Source organism: Microtus oregoni, unplaced genomic scaffold, assembly GCF_018167655.1.
Source record: "Microtus oregoni isolate MIOR12 unplaced genomic scaffold, Mior012 000016F_ref0000370, whole genome shotgun sequence".
In the NCBI taxonomy this organism is placed as follows: Eukaryota; Metazoa; Chordata; class Mammalia; order Rodentia; family Cricetidae; genus Microtus; species Microtus oregoni.
This window is the reverse complement of record NW_024543075.1, coordinates 31911254-31924730: the sequence shown is the minus strand read 5'-3', so window position 1 is coordinate 31924730 and position 13477 is coordinate 31911254. Positions and strand designations below refer to the sequence as shown.

Genomic DNA, 13477 nt, shown 5'->3' with positions numbered 1-13477 from the left:
GAGAGAGATAGAGAAAGAGAGAGAGAGAGAATTTTTAAGAAAAAATACATAAACTTCATTGTCTGTGTATGCAAACTGATTCTATGGCAAGAGCTGGTAAGGATGTGGGGCAGGACAGCTGGGGCCAGTTCCAGCAGCCTATTCCATATTAGAGCAAGCCCTGGGGTGCAAACATTCCAGGGTTGTTTTCGAAGCTGTTTATGTGGAGCCCGGAGTGATGGTTCAGAGCTTCAGAGCATTTCCCCCTACACCCCTCACCAGAGGACCTGAGTTTAGTTCCAAGCACCCACATCAGGCAGCTCACAACTGTCTGTTACTCCAGCTCCAGGGGATCTTATGCCTCCCTCCGGCCTCTGCAGGCACACAAAGACACACACATATTCACAACTAAAAATCAACTGTTTGTATGGGCTGATGAGGTAGCTCAGTGGGCAGAGGTGCTTGCCAGAAAAGCCTGGCAACCTGAGTTCAATCCCCAAACTCACGGGATAGTGGAAGGAGAAGAACCAGCTGCACAGAGTTTTCCTCTGGCCTCCACATGTGTGCCATGGCACATGTGCCAAATACATACGTGCACACACACTGATTTATAAATGGTTTATAATAAAGGTGAAATGGAAATAATTTAAGTATTTTCATGAGTGTAATTTCCCCGTATAGCAAAGTTGGCTGCAGACACCAGATACCATGGTTGCAGAAGGAGACTTACGGTCTGGAGAATGTTCACAGTAAACCAGCTTTTAAAACCTGGTTTCATGCTCCACGCCTGTAATTCCAGCACACCGGAGAAGAAGCAGGAGGGTCCCCACAAGTTTGAAGCCGGCCTCAGCTACACTGGAAGATCCCATCTGAATATATTAATTTGTAAAGACCAGGGTACCTAGTAAAATGTCAGTGTAATGAACTTAGCTCAAAATACATAATTATAAAAGAAACTTGGCAATGAATAGCAATTTCATGAAATCATATGTTATTTTCTTCTTCATGTTTGTGTTCTCCAAACTTTGTTTTGCGGATGTGCATTGATTATTGAGTGGATAAAAGCGATAGCTATTCCTCTTTTGTTTTGATTGTACACAGAAAGGAAAGGGTTAACTGGAACTTTGGTTTGGTTTTATGGTACTTAGGTTCAGATTTAGGGTGTGAAGCAGGCTATGCAAGTCCAGCCCAGGCTACATCTCCAGGTCCTAAGGTTCTGAACTGCTTCCTTTTTATCTGAGTGAAGCAGGGAACCAGCTCCCTGAAGAGGCTCCAAACAGGCTCTCCTGCTTTCATTTTATCTATGTTTCTTAGTGCCTATTTTATCTTGAATTATGTGCGTGTGTGTCGTAGAATGTGTGCATGAATTAGGTGCCTGCAGAGACCAGAGACATCAGACCCCACGGAGCCACAGTTATAAGGAGATTCGAGACACCTGATGTGGACACTGAGACCTGACCAAGTCATCTCTCCAGCCCTGTTTGTTTGCTTGTTTGTTTTGAGAGAGGTTCTCTTACAGCCCAAAGGGGCTTCTAATTCAGTTAGTAGAGGAGGATGGCCTTGAACTTCTGGCCCTCCTGCTGAGTGTACCACCACACCTGCTGTTGATTTTATTTAAAAACAAACAAACAGACAAACACTAACACAAAGAGAAGGCCAAGGAGCAAAAGATCTTTATATAGAGTAAGTCCTTCCAAGACGTAATTTCTGTACAAGGACAGCCCTTGCTGTCACCCCAACTGCTAGTCTTTTTATTGAAATATGCATGATGTTTTCTGAGTAGGTAGTGTGTTTGTGGTGCTTGTATGTGAGAGGCCTACTTGTTTATTTGGTGTGTGTGTACTCAACTGTTCACGGAATCAGAGGACAACTTGGAAGAGTCAGTTCTCTCTTCCTACCATGTAGGCTCCATGGATTGAACTCAGATCCTTGGGCTTGGCAGTACGGGCCCTCACCTGCTGAACTATATCACTGTCTCCCATTCTTATAAATTAAATCATAAGGACCTGTGGGCCACATTTTAGAAGAAAGATAGCATTAGGAACAAGTTTCGAGGGTTTCCATAAGGCTAGCTAGTTGTTTCAATAGCATATACTGAAAACTCATTTTATTTATTTATTATTATTTCTTTTGAAACAGGCTTTCTCTGTGTAGCCCTGGCTGTCCTGAAACTCACTCTGTAGACCAGGCTGGCCTTGAACTCAGAGATCCACCTGCCTCTGCCTCCTGAATGCTGGGATTAAAGGCGTGCACCACTAACACCCAGCTAAACCATCTCTTTTTAAAAAATAATTTAAACTTTATTATCATATATTCAATTTTATGTACTTTGGGTCTATTTTATGCTAATATAAGACTTTTTTTTTTTTGGTTTTTCGAGACAGGGTTTCTCTGTAGCTTTGGAGCCTGTCCTGGAACTCGCTCTGTAGACCAGGCTGGTCTCGAACTCACAGAGATCCGCCTGCCTCTGCCTCCCGAGTGCTGGGATTAAAGGCATGCGCCACCATCGCCCGGCCAATATAAGACTATTTTAATCACTTATGTTTATTCTATTATTTGGTGGTCCTAGGGGTTGCCCCTAGGGCGTCCTGTCTGCTAACTAAGCAGTCCACCATGGGGCTATAGCTCCAACCCTCTTTTCACCTTTTGTTTTCAGACAGGGTCTACATTGCCTAGCCTAGCCTCGAACTCACTCTGTAGCCCAGCCTGGCCTAGAACTTTCAACAAGTGTGCACCAGACTCCTAAATAATGTGGATTGCAGGTCTATGACGTCAGACACACTTGGCTAATTACCACTGCTTTGTATTTTGCCTTGAGAATATTCCAGGTCAAATACCCCCAACCTATTTTTTTTTTCAAAAACACAGTTTAATGTTTTTGAGTTACTCCATTCCTTATGTGACTAAACACTTTGCTGTGCTAATGATACTTTTCCTTCCTTTTCTGATCTAGAAAGAATAGTTTAGTGATGTGTGTTTAAGCAAAACAGGGCAAAAGTTTGCTTTTGTTCTGAAGACTGTTGTGTAGAGAGTCTGTAAAGAAGTGGGGTGGCTAAGGGACCATGGGCTTCTTTAGTCACATGGCAAAGCCCCTTTCCCATTGTGGTACTGTGAGCCACGGTGTCTTGGCCAGGTCTTTAAGCAAGAGCTGATCTTCAGCCTCATTGCGTGGTCTAGGACACGTTCCAAATGAGGTATTGCTGCTTTCCAGTTCTGAGCCCCGGGCCATTTATTTCAGAAAAGCCAGGGAAGGCCTCTCGTCCTGCTAACCTGTGAATGCCTGCTGGTTAAAACTCATTTTTAAGACTGGTCATGGTGGCACAGACCTTTAGTCCAAGCACTTGGGAGGCAGAGGCAGGTTTCTGTGAGTTCAAGGTTAGTCTCATCCACACAGTGATTCCAGACCAGCCAGGACTACCTGTGAGACTTGTCTCAAAACAAGCATCTATACCATAACCAAAAACAAACCGAAACAAACAAATAAAACCCCAAACTTACTTCTTTTGTATATCCAGATGTCAACCTAGGCTTAAAAATGTAATTCCCCCTTTCTCTGCCTCTGAAACACACACACACACACACACACACACACACACACACACACACACACACTTTCAACCTGGTCAGCAGAGAAGAGGTAAGCAACTATTCCTTTTCTAATTTCCCCTTAAATAATAAATGTCTTTAAGCCATGGCTTCCGCCTGCCCCTGGCACTGTACTGTCTCTCCTCATTCCTCCCTCCCATCTCTAGTTTAGGTGAAATTGGATTTCCTGAGGTATGCTGAGTGCCTTTTTAATCCAACCCAAATCCCCTTTCTCCAGGAGAGTGTTCTTCACCTCACTGCTGTCTGTTGAGATATTCCTGCAGTTTTCTACGCCCAGCCTCTTTGCTTTCTGGTTTCTTCTCGCTCTCCTCACCGTTTCTTCCTGTTCTGATTCTTCTTTGGCTTCCTTTGGCATTTGGAGAGCACAGCTCAGCCTGGGCTTCGGGCTGGAGAACTGCCCAGGCTCTCCTGGTCTCTGGCTCTGGTTGAGCACATCCACCAAGGCTCTGCTCAGTGGGGTGGAGGGTGAGGCACCAAGAGCAGAGCTGCAGCTCAGGTCTCTACCAGGACCTTCTGTGCCTCTCACTGCAGGATTCCACAAGCTACCACACCTCTCTCCAGAAGCCCCCACTCTGCATATCTCCCCTATGTGAGAAGACATCCCACTCCTGAGGCCTCATCCTGGGTGTTCTCCTTTGCTCTTCCAGGGTTGATTGGAGATTTTGTCTCATGACATCACCTGTAAGTTGGTGGCCCCCTGATCCATATGCTCTAACTCTGAATGATTGTTGCCAAAGTAATTGCAAAAACGCAATCTAGAAAAATACAACGCGAACTTTGAGGCACATTGTCTAAGGAGCCTGGGATTTCAGGACATGTCTGCACCTGTATGATGGGAATAGAAATGCCTGCTTGGGTGTGTATGGTGAGGGGAGGGGGATGGAGGGGGGATGTGAGACTTGATGGCAGTGCTACATAAGAGGCTTCTAGAGTAACACTCAACTCATTCTTCAACCTCGGTAACCACTGATGCAGCCCAATCCTGTTCCGTTTCCTCCAAACAAATTTACCATGCTCTCAGGACTGCCCAGATTTCATTCTTGTGACTTCAGGGTCCTGTCATCGTCTTCTCCAGTCAGCCCAGCAGACCTGGAGTTTGATTTTGAGTGCTTGACTTCAGAGCCTAATCTCAGATCCGAAAGATGTTGACTCAGATTCTGTCCCGCTGAGCCTCAGTATTCGGTGTTTTCACAACTCCCCCTCCCTGGCAATTTGAATGGTTTTGGGCGTTAGAGGGCGCCGCAAACGAGACTATTCATTGTCACTGACTGCACCATTAAAACGGGAACAGTATCTGCTACATGGGTCAATAGTCATACTATAATCAGATCTTTTCTGCGCACCAGGAACTGTGCTAGGGATTTCCACCATTGTCCCATTTACCTTCTTCAGCCCCTAGAGTAGATAACAGAATAGTCCCATTCCACTTAGAAAGAAACTCAAGTACAAAGAGATCAATCAGGTTGATTTACAGGGTCCAGACAGCAAGTCTGGAGGGGAGGTATTCTAGTTAGCATTTCTGTTGGTATGATAAACACCATGGCTGGAAAGGGCTTATTGGCTTACCCATTATAAATCTATCACCCAGGGAAGCCAGGGCAGCTCAAGACAGGAACCTGAATGCAGGAACGGAAGCAGAGGCCACAGAGGACCATTGCTTACTGGCTTGCTCTAAGCTTTCTCGGCTACCTCTTTCATACAGTCCAGGCCCAACTGCCTAAGGAAAGTGCCTCCCACTGTGGGGTGGCCCTTCTTCATTAATTACCAATCAAGAATACACGTCACAGGCCAATATAATAGAGGCAATTTTTGTTTTGTTTTGAGACAAGGTTTCTCTGTAGCTTTGGAGCCTGTCCTGGAACTATCTTTTGTAGACCAGGCTGGCCTCAAACTCATAGAGATCTGCCTGCCTCTGCCTCTGAGTGCTGAGATTAAAGGTGTGTGACACCATCGCCTGGCCTTAGAGGCAATTTTCAAATGAAGGTCTCTATGCCTTCCCAAGTTCATCAAATTGACAACTGAGATTAGCTACCATAATAGGTATGTGAACTTTTGGGATTGAGATGAGGATTATGTTAAACATATTAAAAGAACTTGGCACACACAGGTTCTTTTCAACAATCCCTTTTCCTTTCTTTATATCCATGTGATTTTACTCATGCTCAGGAAATTTAGACTAGCTTTAGCTGTACTGAAAAAACCGACAAGTTCCATGTTTTAGAAGGGAGAAAATAAAGGGCAAAATAAGTACCAATAGAAGATAATGTTTCGAGCAGAGAGAAACTCTAAGGAAAATATAATTGAACATGAAAGAAGAGGCCTGCAGAAGAAGAGACATCTCTTGTCTGCTAAGGGTAGGGAAAAGCAAGTTAATAACTCTTAAAAGAACAGGCAAGGTACATGGCAGGCCAGGATCTTAACATAGGCCCTCTTGGCCCCATTTGGCCTGCTTTTCTTATGTGGATCATTTCTGTAATAAGACAATGTATCAAGGTGCAGCCACAGTTACTATAAAATTCTCCTGGTTGATTCCAGTGAGCTTCCACCCATGTGACTTTCCTTCTATCCCTTCCGGGCCCCAAAGAAAGTCGAATTTCTCTTCTATTTGACATCTCTTCAAATATGTGAAGAAAGTTACCTTGCACTCCCTGGGGCAAAACCTTCAGTTTCCTTTCATCTCTCCTTATGTGACATAGTTTCTAGTCACATCACATCCTGGTCTCTCTCCTTGTGCACAGCGGTAATTTTTGTTTGCCAAGCCTTAACCGCAAATAGTGCATAGTGACCAAGACCGCCAGGCCAGCAACTCCCATCTTGCTTTCTATCAGACTTTGAGGGATGCATTCGGAGGCAGCATTCTTTCTATGGGCAGCCACAACTCTCTGTGGACTCAGACTGAATTGTAACTTAGGGTCCCTCTGCTCCACCCTCTCTGAGAACAGCCGGCTTCCCAAAATGGGACCCCACACTTGCTCCCATTATGGAGACCATTATTCTTCCCTACCAAACTTGACTGATATTAGGTAGTGTTTCTTCCTCTTTTGGCTTTGCATCACCTGGAAAACAGATGCAAACCTCTGAGGTTTTTTTCTTTCAGGACATGGGTACAAATCCCAAGTCTGGGCCTTGTTGGGAGCCTTGCATCATTTGGTAACTGGCCTGATATGGAGCCTTTAGAATGCAAACCAAACAAAACACATTTAAAATATGACTGACACTTTTCCATGTGAACCTGAGTCAGCCAGTTCAACCAATCTGTAGAGTGGGGTAAGAATTGCTCTCTTCACCTAGACAACGAGGACCCTAAGAGAGACATACACGGATCTAGTCTAATGGGAAGCAGAAAAAGGCAAGATCTCCTGAGTAGATTAGGAGCATAGGGACCATGGGACAGGGTAGAAGGGGAGAGAGGAGAGGAAGGGAGGGGAGCGAAGAAAAATATATAGCTCAATAAAAACAATTTAGCTCGGTGGTGGTGGCGCATGCCTTTAATCCCAGCACTCAGGAGGCAGAGGCAGGCGGATCTCTGTGAGTTCGAGGCCAGCCTGGTCTACAAGAGATAGTTCCAGGACAGGCTCCATAGCCACAGAGAAACCCTGTCTTGAAAAACAAAACAAAACAAACAAACAAACAAACAAAAAAACCAAAAAAGAACAATTTAATTGCATAGGAAAAGGATAATAGAAACACGAGTCTTAAAACTAAAAAAAAAAATTGCTCTCTTCATAAAGGGCTGTGAGGATGCAGAGAGAAAAAAGAAGGGAAAGCTTTTATCACAGAGCCTGGCAACAACACAGTAGAGGGATGCTGTGGGATGCAGATGCTCAGGTTACTGACACTCACCTAGTTGTGAGTTCAGTTAACTAGGTCAGCGTCCAGCCCACGTCCATCTTGTATGTAAAATCTTTTCTAATGCTGTGTTAAAGTTCTATTTATACAGAGTGGTCCCCTTACAAAACGGGGCAGAGACAAAGTAGATCTGCTTTGGAACTCTGGGAAGGTGGAAGTTACTCATGAAGTTGTTTAGTCTTGAACCTAACTTGGAAAAAGGCTGTATGCCTTGCAAAGAGCTGGAGATAGGTCCCAGGGCTTTACAGGCATTGAGATGTTGTCTTGAGTTCCAGGAACTTGCCTGGCTAGAATTTATTCTATAGTCCCAGGGGCTGGTCCACTGCACATAATTGAGTCGATTGATTTAATGTCACTTGTTTGTGGATCCAGCCCCTATTGGCAGAGCATTTTCTGGGTGTCAGCCCCATCCCTTCCCTACCACTCCACCTAGCCCCCTCCAGCAGTTGCTAAAGGGGAGCAGGCATGTGCCAAAAAGTAAACAGTGACTTTGTTATCAGGGAGTTCAACGTTTAGAAGGTCCATCAGTTGTTTGTCTGGGTCTCCTTAGAAAGCGCTTTGGAGGTAAAAATAAGACAACTTCTCCATACTTGGATCGTTAGAGTCGCACGTTATGTTTTGTCATTTTTTTCTTCTTAAAAATCTCTGCAACTAGCCGGGCGGTTGTGGCGCACGCCTTTAATCCCAGCACTCGGGAGGCAGAGGCAGGCGGATCTCTGTGAGTTCGAGACCAGCCTGGTCTACAATAGCTAGTTCCAGGACAGGCTCCAAAACCACAGAGAAACCCTGTCTCGAAAAACCAAAAAAAAAAAAAAAAAAAAAAAAAAAAAAAAAAAAAAAAAATCTCTGCAACTTTCTGTCCTGCTCCTTTGATGCTTTTGCAAAGCAGAAGCCTTGGCTGCTGGGACCCTGTCTGTAACAAGTGACAGAATCTCGCTCAGGTTTCACCCTATGGCCCAGGCTCGCTTAGAACTCGAGGCCATGCCCCTGCCTCGGCTTTCCGAGGGCTGAGATTACAGATGTGCGCCACCACCCCCAGGAGACTTCTCTTTCGAACGAGAATGACAGCTCCACCGGACGCTTGGAGGTCAAGACAAATAAAAAGAACGCGAGACCCCGTGCAGTCGTCCTACGGAAAAGACTTTTAGAAACGCTGGGTATTAGTGCCCTGGTTCCGACTTGGGCAAGCCAGGGGTTTCAGGAAGGTTGTGGCGCTGTGTTCCTAAAATGTGGTTTCCTAGATGGAGCTGTAGCGCGGTGGGCGAGGAGATGATGCGTTTACTCAGCGTTCTCCGAACAAGGAAAGGGACAGAGGAGGAGGAGAGCTGAAAGGCTTATTCTAGCCCGGAACGCCAACAAGGGACAGGGGGACCACAGCGAGCGCTGGAAGTCCGAGACGCAGCGGCCGTAGAGAGCCGAAGACCTGAGGGGAAAAACCGAGGGCTGGGGCAAGAAACCCAGAGAGCGCACCGATAGGGCCTCTACTCGGGGCGTGTGCTCCTGTACGCCAAATGATTGGTAAAGAGAAAGTAGCAGGTAAACCAGCCCTGCCGTCTTGCCATTGGTCAGTAGCTTCTCTATCGGTCAAGCTATTGGCTAGCGCGACGCGGAGCCAAACGCAGATTGGTCTGGATTGTCCGCCAAGACCGCTCGGCTCGAGCGCTCCGATTGGCTGGCGGGAAGAGGCAGGTATCCGGGCTCCGCGGCTCCTCCATTGGTGGGCGGGGAAGGGGGGTTGGGCACAGCGATTGGTGGGCGGGGGGCCGGGCCTGGGCCGGCGGGGAGCGGATTGGTCGGAAAGTAGGTTAGTGGTGCGACATTTAGGGAAGGCAGAAAGTAGGTCAGGGACGGAGGTGCCTGTTTACCCGCGCCGGACTTGCCGCCGCCGCCACCGCGGGATCCGAGTGCGGGTGCGGGCGCGGGCGCTCGCGGCGAGCCACGGTGAGTGTCGGCACAGCTGCGGGCAGCGGCCGTCCCGGGGCGTCCCGTCGGGGGTCGCGAGCTCCCGGGCCGGCGCGCCCGCCCCCGTCCCCGCCCGCGGCGCAGCCCGGCCGCCTGGATCCCTGCCCGACGTGCCCGCTGCCGGCCTTAAAGGGCCCGTGCGACACCCAGCCCCCACCCGGCCGCGGGAGGCTGCGCCCCTTAAAGGCGCCGCGCCCGCGCACCCCCATCTTCCCTGCCTGGGCTGCGCGGCGGGCGAGGGAGGGCTAGGGGGGGCTTCGGGAACGCGGTCGGTGGGCGCGCCCACCTTCCCCGTGCGGACGTCTCCACCTGGCCTGGGAGGGGGCGGCCCGCAGCCTCTTAAAGAGACAGCAATGCCCGGCGGTGGCGATGACCCGAGCCCGCAACGAGCTCCGGGATGCATCCCCGGGAGCTTCTAGGTCCCTAAAGGGATGGCTAGGACGCGGGCAGAACGATGCTTTGCAGCGCTTTCCCGATCAACCCCTTGGCATTTCCCTCTCCGGAGCCGGGTGGGGGCAGGGAGGGCGTCTCCGTCGAGTCTGGGCGTTCGTGCCTGCCCGTCCCTTCTGCCGGTCATGGGGCTAGCGCGGACCCCGATAATTCCCTGGCGGGCACGGACCAGGCCCACTCCAGTGTGCGGATGGCCGTCGGTCCTGCACCGTCCGGTATCCGGGCGGCTGTGGAGGATGGATGGGTCATTGAGTCTGCGAACAGGTGCCCGATGGCGTGGGACAGTGTCCTGCGCCCGAATGGGCGTCCAGGAAACCCGCGGAGGACCTAGCGAGGCTGCCCTCAAATGCGGGTTTGATAGATAATCGGGAAAGAGGAAGGTTTCTACTGGAGATTGCCCCGGCGTTGACAGTTTGGGGAGATCGGATTTGCTGGGAGAAGTAGAAAGTGAATTTTACGAGACTTGGGGCCACAGGGCAGCTAACCGCGGGGGGTCGCGGAGCGGGTCGCGATCCGGGCGTGGTAAGGAAGGGCTGCGTTGGACACGGGTGTCTGTTGTCAGGTTTGTTCTGACCGAACTGACATAATCACCCCACACCTGTTCCCTGAGCATCTTAAGCTCTCCAGTCCTTTCGCTCTCACCTAGCTTAGTTTTGGCCCTTTGGCCCTTTCAGTCATGGCTCCTCTCCTGTCTTGTTACACATTTCAGCAAGAAAATATTAGTTACGTTTTCTCATCCAGCTTCCAAAAATCAGATTCTGTATTCACGAGCAACTATTTTTTGACAGTACCGGTGCTGCCAAGATCTTCGTGTTTTGTTTTTTTTGTGTGTCTTTTGGGGGGGGGGGCTGTTGTCCAGGAAAACAGATCATTAAATGCCTTTTTTTGCACAACTTTTTCTTTTTTTGCTTATCATTTGTCCTTCTGTCATTTGCTGCCGTGCCCCCTTTCAGTCTATTTTTACTTAGCAACTATTATTTTTATTCTTAAGTTCCCATTGATACCAGGATCTGTCAATTTGGGTTGGTGGATTTTCTAATTAATGTACCAGTTGAATCATGAGCTTAAAATAATCGTTGCTGCTCTTGAGCAGTTTTGAATAATCTCAGACTCCCTGTGCTTGCATGAAAGGGGGAAAATCACTGCTGTTAAATTTGATTTCCATACCAGAGAAGTTCCAAATATATATATATATATATATATATTTCAAAATACAAAATGTAATCTTTCGGATTCTGCTTTGTTCCTGGGTTCACTTTATTGCCAAATCTTTAAAATGGTTTGTTGGACATATTTAGAAGGGTTCGAAATTTCCTAGGCAGATTTGAAGTTGAGTGTATCAGCGGAAGCTGGATCTGTAGTGGCATTTTGATTCTATCTTAGACGTCGCTGGTGAATAATGATAATGTTAAAACAGCAGTTAAATTTGTACTTTGTTCCAATCTCTGCTGTTTAAAATGGGAGAGGCTCCGATAAGGCGTGGAAGAGCAGAAACCTGGGTTAGAAGGCAGCTAGACTGTAGCCCAGGCTCTGCCTTTTGGAGCCTTCCTGGATTCTGTTTGCCTCAGATAGAAAGTCTCAGACAGTTGAACTAAAGGATGTCAAAGGTTTCTACCACTCTTAGGTTCTACATGCCACTAAATATTTAATAGATTTGAATTAGGGTAGGTATTTACCTCCTGGAGCTGTCAGAACCTTTGAGCGAAAGTCCTGTCTTCCTGGAAAAGTTAAGCTGATCAACAGATGGTGTTTAGAAGGATCCATTTCAAGTGAATTATAATTGATGACGGATCACCCGTATCTCTGCAGTTTGCAGAAGAGGTTTATGTGCCATGGGGCAGGAAAAGGAAGTGGCCGTGTTTTCAGATTTATCCCTTCCCATCACCAGCCTCGCTGGGATTCATATACCCGAAAATGGAGAGACATGGCCGCATTTAACAGTGCTGCATATAAGTATGAAAAAAAAAAGGTTTTATCTGTCTTTGGTGGGCAGCCTGTCTTCTATCCATGAGCGTTTATCTTTCTGTGACTCTGCCATCACCACTGTGGTAGGGGATGTGAAGATTAAAGAGCCCTCACCACACACAGCCCTGCAGCTTTCAGACAGTGACTGCAGTGTTATGCTATCTGAAGTAGGTGTTTGCAGGGGAGATTAGAGAAGAGAAAACCTTTTCTAGACTTTGAGGCTGAATGAAGAGCTCAGGGATACAAGCTTGCCCTCCTCTGCTGGTCTTGCCCATCGTCATAAGGCGCAGACTGACTCTAAATAGCCTTTTAAATGACCGTCTCTCTTCCCTTCCATCCACCTGCTCTGACTTAAGCGCCTCAGCTAGGTTTTCCTTTTCAGAACACCTGTCTGCTCTCCTCCTGTCCCCTCCCCGCTGCTTCTCAGTGGGTAGAAAACATTCCTCTTCCTACTGAAGCTCTCTTGCGCAGGAGCCCCTGGGTTCTGGTGTCAGAGGGAGATTGTGTGACTTTGGACAAGTGTTTGACTTCTCTGACCTCGGTGCTGTCTGGCTGGCATAGTGACGATGCCCTCCTCTTGGAGTCTGTGAGAGGATGGCAGGACCTGATGCGGGTCAAATGCCTAGCACACAGGAAGCCTTTCCTCAGTGCCAACTGCCACTCCCTCCCACCTCCGCCAGGCTCCTGTCACCAGAATGTCCTCTGTACTGTTTGCCTTTGGGCTCCTCACCAGTGTCAGAAGAACCTTGGTCTTGATTCAGGGATAGGAAGAAACAGACCTATTGGGAGCCTCTTGGACCCTAGGCAGTTTCCACGTGTCCATATCAGGCGTCCCTGAGTCTGGATGTCCCCTTGCTGGGTGCCAGACTCCCCTAGAGCTGAACGTTCTCCTCTCTGGTGTTTCTCCCGACTTTCTTCCTCATACTCGGTGTCATTTCTAAACCTTTAATTGACCTCCAGGTCGCTTTGGTCCCCTCGCAGCTTGATCTCACGTGTCTTTCTTCTCTGGAAGTCACCCCCTCCTTCTACCTTTAGATGACATTGCTTTCTTGATCCTCTTTCCGCTTCTGCTGAAGGTCAGCATCTATCTTCTGTTGCTCACATTGCCCCCGCCTCACCTGGAGTCCCATCTCTAGTCATATCCTGCTTCCTCCCGGTTTTGCTATGGCGGGTCCTGTAGCTAGCTCTAGTGGCCCCTCCCTGTAGGGGCTGTGGGGGTTACAGGCTTGCAAAGTGTCTTCAAGCCTAGCATCACTCCCCTGCATCAGCATACCACCTAGGAGCCTAGGACCCTCATACCCTTCTCCCCCAGATGTTCGACCAGGCAGTTTTGTTAGGTGGGTAAGAGTCCCAACTGTTTCCTATCTCAGCTTCTGCTTTCAACCTTCATACCTGATGGCCAACTGGCTTTTTCTCTGTATCCCGACATCTTCCCTATAGGACCTACCCCAGTTCCCAGAGTTGCAGTGCGGACTGGATGAGCTAAGATATGGGACATGTGTGTCAAGGTCACCACAGTTTGAAGTGGCTCAGTGGTGTTACTCCCCCTTGCTCTGCCAGGTTCCTCACTCTCTCATGGGGAACTCTCCACATCCAGCCCACATGCTGGTCCATACTCGTGCACACAGGACTGTCCAGCCAAGCTACGGGGTGGTCCATCCCAAGC

The 13477-nt window shown here is 48.3% G+C and overlaps 1 protein-coding gene across 3 annotated transcripts in view; it reads left to right on the top strand.

Moving 5' to 3' along the window:
* The first annotated feature begins 9234 nt into the window (after nt 1–9234).
* Nucleotides 9235–13477, top strand: part of Arntl (aryl hydrocarbon receptor nuclear translocator like) — a 98604-nt gene continuing 94361 nt past the window's right edge. For all 3 annotated transcript variants that reach the window (XM_041666297.1, XM_041666298.1, XM_041666296.1), the window contains exon 1: nt 9235–9375. The gene's annotated coding sequence lies outside the window, so the exon portion shown is untranslated. The remainder of the gene's footprint in view (nt 9376–13477) is intronic.